Source organism: Cucurbita maxima, unplaced genomic scaffold (genome assembly GCF_002738345.1).
Source record: "Cucurbita maxima cultivar Rimu unplaced genomic scaffold, Cmax_1.0 Cma_Scf00011, whole genome shotgun sequence".
NCBI classification, from domain to species: Eukaryota; Viridiplantae; Streptophyta; class Magnoliopsida; order Cucurbitales; family Cucurbitaceae; genus Cucurbita; species Cucurbita maxima.
Genome location: NW_019272027.1, coordinates 5,665,874 through 5,674,700, shown reverse-complemented (window position 1 = coordinate 5,674,700; position 8,827 = coordinate 5,665,874). Strand labels below are relative to the sequence as shown.

General features: G+C 36.9%; 1 pseudogene; it reads right to left on the bottom strand.

Moving 5' to 3' along the window:
- Positions 1-5,546: 5,546 nt before the first annotated feature.
- Positions 5,547-7,217, bottom strand: LOC111486463 (annotated as a pseudogene).
- Between the last annotated feature and the right edge of the window lie 1,610 nt (positions 7,218-8,827).

The window sequence follows — 8,827 nt, the reverse complement described above, 5'->3', positions numbered from 1 at the left end:
GCCGCTCATTCGATGCATCCACTATGGTTATTTCATATCCTCCCTTTTCTTTTCGTATTATTTTTCTTACTATACCTGTGTAGCATTATCAACATTATTATGACTCTGACTCCCGGGTAAATCTGACCCCTTCCACTGTTCCCGCCTCCGTATATGGGATATTTTCAGAAGTGAACATATTTCTTAGTCGCAAGGTCTGGGGAAAGAATAGGAAAGGTTATTTCACTATATTTCTGACCAGGAACGGGCCCTATCACAAGAATCTTTTATTTAGTGGGACGATAGCTCTAAAAGGATTGCCCATCTTTTCTTTAATCTCGGGAGAAATACGATCGGGGGGCTAATTCAAACCCTTCGGGTAAAATAAGAACAACCGACACATTCAAACCCTTTTCCCATTCGCAAGAACTTGTTTCAGTTGCATATCATAAGAAATTCGAACAACTGCTTCAAATACAGTATCAGGAAGTACCGCTTGTGGAACCTCGACACGGGCTTATTAGCTAAATGGCAGTTGGCGCAGACAATACGGCCGGTTGGTTGCTTCTTGTGAATTTTCATTCATAACCCTGCTAAAAATGGGATATGCATTTGAAACGAGTGCCCAAGATATTATATATATCATGCATGAGTGATACGGAAATAGATCGAGTAATCTCGTCCTTTATCGAAGAAAAGGTATTTCTAGTTTGCATGGTCCAATCATTAATCAAATTAGGTAGGTCCCTATATACTGAAATAATAATCTGACTTGAATATAGGAGGCATCCTTCTGGATGGGTATAAGGAATAAGTAGAATTTAGAATGTTTGACTTATGTACAAAGTAACAAAGATTCGATCTTGCAGTCATTCATTGAATGATCAATCACTACAAGTGACGGAGATAGACGATTTAAATAACGATCCAATATTTGCTGTGTCCGGAATGACCGGCAAAGTGGAAACAAGACCGGATAGAATTTGATCGTTATGAGAAAATCCAAAATCTTTGTAGACAGAACCAATCATTAGTTCCCAACCATGGGGCGAATGGAATCCTATACCTATACATAAATCAGTTAATAAAAGAATAGAAAAAACTTTGATTGTGTCGCTTAAATTATATAGGAACTCGTGAACCCAAGAGTGAAGAATAACAAGTTCTTAATTACCAAGAATAGAAAATAACCACTTAGAATAATGAAACGGATTCTATTTGTCGAGAAGTGCAAAATCGTATGGATACGATCCTCATTCATTGTGCATCTTGATCAATTGGATGGATCCTTTCCTTTCTTTGTAGATTCCGATACGAAGCTTTTGTAGATAGATGTCTTTCTCGGTATTCCTTTAACATTTCATCCAAGGGAAAGAGTTCCTCTAATTCTCTCACTTTTGTTATAATAATCTTTTCTTTAATCTAATTCTACAACATTTCGGATTGACCAGTATTCCACCAATGAGTAACCCAAGATTCTAGGCTTTTATTAAATAGAGATCCACGAGGGAAAAAAGACTATAGATGCAAGATATAGAAGGGGAATGAATGCTTTCTTGTTTGTCATTCGTCTTTGATTTGTTAATGAACTCACTTCATTCGTTACCTCTCTACACTACTAATATTTATATCAAACATAAGTTCTATGTAAAGTTATATGGATACTATTATGAATCCATTCCCTGTTCATTAGTTAATCCTTGAATTTCGAAATAATACAGAAAGCAAATATCAAAGAATCCACTTTTGTTACTGTGGAGTTACATACGCATCATAATTTCGGACAAAGAAAGACAGTTTTCCATATGTTCCCTATACGTCTGCTTTGGCTCAAATGAATGAGAATTCTTCAGAAATTCCCGTTAAGTTATACTAGAGTCTATAAAAAAGACTATTCTTTCTTTTCCGTTTTATCCCTCTTGCTACAAACTAAGAAAGCATTCATTCTGAACTTTCTCAAGGAAACTTCAATTGGTACACGCAAGAAATAGGCCAGCCAATTCGGGAGCCTTTTTCTCAATTTCGAATTTCTCTCTCGTGGGGTGGGTCAGATTCTGATCGGTACGAGTCAAGGGCCCCTTGGCCTCTGATTTCCATATAAAGGACACGACGTGCATAAATACCCTCTTTCACTTCTATTCTGATGGACTGAATGTCTTTCATAAGGAATTGTAGGAAGATTCTAGAATTTTGTCCCAAAATAGACACTATTCCTTCTTTTCTATCCAATCGATCATAACCGCTACCTACATTCCACAAAATGGTGCACCACAAATAGGAGCTAATAAAGAGACCTTAAAGAGACTTGCAATCCCATAGAAAGACATTACGATCCCCTGTGGAAAACAAAGAAATTCTTTGCTGAGATGGAAATCAAGATATCAAATCCCTACCAAGCAAGATAACTCGAAGTTCCAACCAACACCCTAATGAACCTAAAAAAAGGGGATAGATAAAGGCCTAGCGGAAATTGCTTTTGAGATCCTCTTTCTTATAAATTCTATCCATATACGTTCTGATCGCCAACTCATACTAGATCTCGTTGCATTTTATTGGAATTGATAGAATAACTCGGATATTTGACTTTTTTTGTTTCCAAAGTAATTCTAATCAACTAGCACTATTTTGATGTGAACCTTGACTGACGGAGTAACTCATCGAATTATTTAGATCTCAAATAATAACATCACCTTTATATGATTCCCTATGGATACCTACATCCATATAGATATATTGATTTGACATCTCAACCATTCGTCGCCCGATCTGTTATATATTGGAGATTTTCAAAGACTTTCTAATTCATTTCCTCATATATCATGTTTACGCATGTATAATCGCTTATGTTTGGAGTCAGCCACATGTTAGACTGCCGTCTACTAAATAGATAGTTGTGTTATCGTCAAAGTCTAAGTTTTGAAAAAAACAAATAGACGTGTAGCATAAATAATCTTGTTTTTTTTAACATGAAGAGATAAAGAAGCCATTGCAATGGCCGGAAATACTAGGCCTACTAAAGGCACAAAAGTAGAGAGAGGGTAAGTTTGTCATAGAATGGATACCTCGACTTAATATTTTGACCTGTTATTTCTTGTTATATTAATTTACCTGTTATTTATTTCTTTTTATTAAAGCTATCTGATAATTATACTAATTCATATAGAATTCCACTAAGTAATATCTACTTGCTACCCAAAAGTTCGTTATAATCCGATCCAACAACAGGGAATCGTAGTCAAACTAGAGATCCTCTAGAGATGTAGAAAGATGCAAGACTCTATCCCGCTATTTGCTATAGTTGGATTATATATCCACATGTAATGTAAGAAGAGTAATGTAAGAAGGGAGCATGAAATTCATTCATTTTATTCGCGCCTAATTTAGCGGAAGAAAGAATTTGCTCTTTTATTTAATAGGGACTTCCTAATTACTAATCAGGAATATCGGTCAAACCCATTTCTCCGCATGATTCTTTCTACAATTTCATCTTATGTTACCAAAGAAAAATCCATTCTGCGAATTTTGACTTTGATTCTTATAAACTAAATAACTACTTGTTCGTTACAAATACTGAGAATGAATTTTGGAAGAGTTTTAAGTAAGGTTTGACTTGATTGAATTTTGATTCGAGGAAACGAAAGCGTGGAGCTGAAATAACTCACTCAAACACCTTTTAAAGGATTACGTGGTTTAGATCGAATAAGCCCTTATCGAACGTCAGCCACCTAGGAACCCTCCGGACTGTCGTATTCAATCAATGTTCAAGAAACTACTCTTTTACCCGCAAATGCGATGTAGGCATTGGGTTCGGCAATAATGATATCCCCCAAGATACCAAAACTAGCTGTCACCCCACCAGTAGTAGGAGATGTAAGGATTGCTACATAGAAGAATCTTTTATTTGATTGATAATCATATAAAGCAGATCTTTTTGACATTTGCATCAAGCTCACACTTCCTTCCTTCTTGCATGCGTGCTCCTCCAGAAGCACACACTCAAATCAGAGGTCAAAATTGATTGATTTGTAGCATACTCGATCAAACGGGTGATTCTCTCGCCTACTACAGATCCCACCCCCATAAACGAAAAATCCATAATCCCAATTGCTATAGTAATACCGTTTCATTTACCTGTGCCTCTTTGAATAGCCTCAGTTAGTTAATCCTGTCTTTATTTGATAAGAATCAATACGATCTTTATAAGGTTCCTCCTCCGAATGAAATTCAATGGGATCTAAAGAGACCATGTCTTCATCCATAGGGTCCCAAGTACCTGGCTGGATCAATCAAAAGTTCGATTCTATCTGAACTACTCATTTTCAAATGGTATCCACATTGTTCACAAATATTCATTTTTTATTTCAAATCCTTCTTATAATTGAATCCATAACAATTTGCGCATTGAACCCACAAATGCTTGTTTGAGTTCCATCTAGATCATTAGAACTTTCCGTAGAACTTGACGTATCACTTTCCGTAGAACTCTCCATTCTAGTTAAATCACTTCCATCCGTGCTAGTTCTTATATTGGAACTCTCACTTTCACTACTATTTGCACCTGAGCCACAAATGTCACTATAAACGTAACTGTCACTCTAATTGTGACTACCACTTAAAAAGTCACTATCAATACAGATTTGAGCCTGAAGATAACTGTCAATGCAACTATTAATGTGATTATTCCAATTAAACTATATATATATATAGTATCATCCATGTAACGATCATAGTCTCTCTCTCTTTCACTATCCAAATGGAATGACTGCTGCTATTACTATCCCTAATTAAAAAAGTGTCATCAGATCCGACCGAATGTCGGCCGACTAAATCATCAACGGTACTGTAACTAGAATTGTCACTATGACTAGGAATGTTTTGATTCATATTATTATTGATCCTTTACTTTCAATAGGACCAAGACTATTGATTAATTTACTTAGCTTAGACCACTCCCCGTTAGATAACCTCAAATTTCACCATCTTTTTTCCATAGAGCTTTCTTGCCCCCTACCTATTTCCATCAAAATACAATAGATGAATAGTCGTTCGATAAAAAAGAAATCATTTGAATATCTTCCTATCAGGAATAGGATCGAAATCCAATCACTCAGATTATTACTAATGAGTGGGTCTTAAAAAAGAAGGGTTGTTCCCCCTATTCATATGAAGAACTTTTTTCGCCAAATCTCGGTTACTAACAAATTGGTATTCCAAGACAGAACAAAAAGGACAATATACAAGATGGGTAGAAGAAGTTGTGATACTTGGCTCGATCCATGATATGAAACGACGCTACGGGAAATATTAAACGACTACACCAATTCTAAGGATCCATAGGCTTAATTGCGGATGATCCGACACAACAACAAAAATGTTTACGTTGTTTTGTCTTAGATTTTGATTTCCATTTGGAGTATATCTAGCAAAAAGCTATACAATAGTATCTTTGTATTGTATTCGGCTCAATCCTTTTAGTAAAAGATTAGGTATGGGGCCGAGTTTTGTTTAATTTAAAGTCAATTAAAAGAACGAAGAGTAATTCCTGGATTACAAAGTCTCTACTCAAATTAGAATTTGATTGCCTTCCATACTTCACAAGCAGCAGCTAGTTCAGGACTCCATTTACTAGCCTCACGGATAATTTCATTACCTACCCTCACGAGCAAGATCACGACCCTCATTACGAGCTTGTACACATGCTTCTAGAGCTACTCGGATAGCTACGACACCTGGTGCATTCCCCCCAGCCCCAAAGTTCCTCCACCGAATTGGAGTGTAGTACGGAATCATCTCCATCTCGGTTAGAGCAGGCATATATCAAACGTGAATACCACCGGAAGCCACTGGCAGAACACCTGGTAAAGAGACCCAATCTTGAGTGAAATAAATACCATTCGATCTTTTTCAACAAAATCATCACTAAATCAACAAAGCTTAAATGTCTCTTTCCCATTCTTCAAGTTTACCTACTACGGTACCAGCGTGAATATGGTCTCCACCAAACAGACGTAACGCTTTAGCTAGTACACGAAAGGGAAGCGCATGCTATGATTCTTCTATGAATAACGACATGCATTGCACGGTGAATGTGAAGAAGTAGACCATTATCTTGGCAATAATGAATGAGCCAAGCAAGTATTTGCAGTGAATCCACCTGTTAACAAGAATAACTCACCATAACAGAAGAGAATAGAAGTGAAGGGGAATGAATCTTGAATTTGAAGAGTCTTTCAAGCAGAATCAAAGCAAAGAAAAGAGAAGAGACCGTAAGTTCAACCCGAGTTCAAGAAGGTTCCGGAGTTTAGTCTCATGAATAAGGAGTATTTCTCTTTGTTTACAGTTCGTGAAAGAATAACTCCCAATTCTTGAGCAAAGCCCTTTTCATCATTTCTTCGCATGTAACCGCACAATAGCATTCAAGTAATGTCCCTTCATTTCACTTCAGCCTGTGATTGAGAAATTTCGCACAAAATAGGAAATGGTCTCTACAACGCATAAATGGTTGGGAATGAACCTTTTAATCATCTTTGGTAAAATCAAGTCCACCGTGTAGACATTCATAAACGAGTCTACCATAATTCTTAGCGGATAATCCCCATTTTGGTTTACATAGTACATCCCAATAGAGGGTGACCATACTTCTTCAATTTCTCTCTTTCAACCTGGATACCATGAGGCGTGCCTTGGAAAGTTTGAATATAAGCAGTAGAGATTTGCAAACAGACGTAGAGCACGCAGAGCCTTGAATCCAAATACATTAACCACAATGGAAGTCAACATGTTAGTAACAGAACCTTCTTCAAAAGGGTCTAGGGGATAAGCTAGATAAGCAATATATTGATTTTCTTCTCCAGGAAGAGGCTCGATTCCATAATTCCATAACATCGTCCTTTGTAAGGATCAAGACTGGTTGGTAAGCCCATCGGTCAATTGTCCATGTACCAGTAGAAGATTCAGCAGCTACAAGGGCCCTTGCTTCCTTGGAACTCCCTGTGGAGGAGTTACTCGGAATGCTGCCAGCCAAGATCTCAGTATCTTTGGTTTCATATGAAGTAGTATAATAAGTCAATTTAGAATCTTGACTCTAACACCAGCTTTGAATCCAACACTTGCTTTAGTCTCTGTTTGTGGTGACATAAGTGCCTTCCCTCCCTACAACTCATGAATTAAGAATTCTCGCAACAACAAGGTCTACTCGACATGAATTAGGGGTTAATGAAACCTTTTATAGGTATAGGAATCCTTTCAAAAAATTCTCAACTAATATTATCAACTAAGAAGAATGGTTCGTTATTAGACACTAGGGTATTTGATTCAACAAATACAACATTATTGTAGACTCTTTCATATGTGTGGCGCAACTCAATCCTTTTTCAAGTTTGTAATCTTTTGCCTCAAAATATTGAAAGAAAAAAGAAAGAAAAGAAGAATCGAATCAACTGAAAAAGATCTGCTGAACCAGAACCGAGAAAGATGAATGAGAGTTTATAGTGTTTGAAAGGAGAAAGATCAGTTCAAGAAGGTTCGGTTCGTTCAGTAAGTAGTTCGTTCTGTCGAATTAATAAGGAAGGAGTATTTCTCTTTTACAGGGAAATCCAGTAAACTCAAAGTTGATAACTAGGTTCAGTGAAGGTAATAGATAGAGTCAAGGGTTCAGTCTCATCTTGTCTTCGTCTTCAATCAATTCATTATCTTTTCTTTGATTTACTCGACGGGAATAGAATATCAGATTCTGATTCTTCTTCTTTCATTCTCTTTCTTTCTGTAAAGGTGAACGATTGAATGAGAATAAGGTAAATGGGTTCCGTCCGGTTCAGGAGAGAAGACAAAGACTGAGTTGTAGAGGTTCAGGCAATGGACTCAACCGATAGGTGAATGAGCTTGACCCTCTGAGCATCCAGCCTATTTACCTGGTTCGGTTCATTCAGTAGTGATTGATAATTATAATGTTGAGTCTTTCCTTGTTCAATCAGGTTCAGGAGAAGATCAAGAATGAATCTTTCGGCTTTTCTTCCTGTTCTAGAGAATTCATTTTTCATTTTAGAATCAATAGAAAGAAATGAATGAAAAAAATAGGGAGAGACATCAAGAAAATCATTAATGGTCCTTATAGTAGAATGAATGTTGAATTTGAGTAGTTAAGGAGGATCAGGATAATGACTCTTGTCTTGCTTTCATCTTGACTTTCAACACTTGAAGGTGAAGGGGAAGAGAATAGAGGAGAAAGAGAAGAGACCGAGTTTACTGTTCAAGAATCACGAACAATAGAATAAGTAGTTAAGGATAATTCATCGTCAATCTTTCCTTTCAACACTTCCTCCATTCTTTCTTTGTTCCTGTTCCAGAGCGAGACTGTAAAGGAGAGGAGCCTCCACTCTTCGGAACTTTTTTCTGACATCAAAAGTATATATCATCAGATTGTTCGCTCTCTCCCTATGGCTTTATAAGAAGTAAGATAATAAGCCCTTAGATGCAGCCATCTCTTTTCTTTGTGGATCTAGCTTGATTTTCTGCCTGTGCTTTAGTTGCATAAGGACTAAGCGTTTATTGTTTTGGATTGCCTGAAGTATACTAGCTAGAATCATTCCTTTTTCTCTCTATCTCCTAATGCCAACTGCAATTTCACATTTGCAAGGTCAATGTAGAGTATAATAAATAGGTGGAAGGAAGCTCTTCTCTATGTACTTGTAGTTGAGTAAGGACGGTCAGCTTCAACTCTTTTTTTCAACAAGAGCATTATGTAAGGGGAATCTAGTTATATCTTTTCATCTTAGTCCTTCTCTTTCCCCTAGTTACTAGTTAGGGGACTCTAAGTAGTCTCAATTGGGCCGAGGTCGGTTCTTCTAGT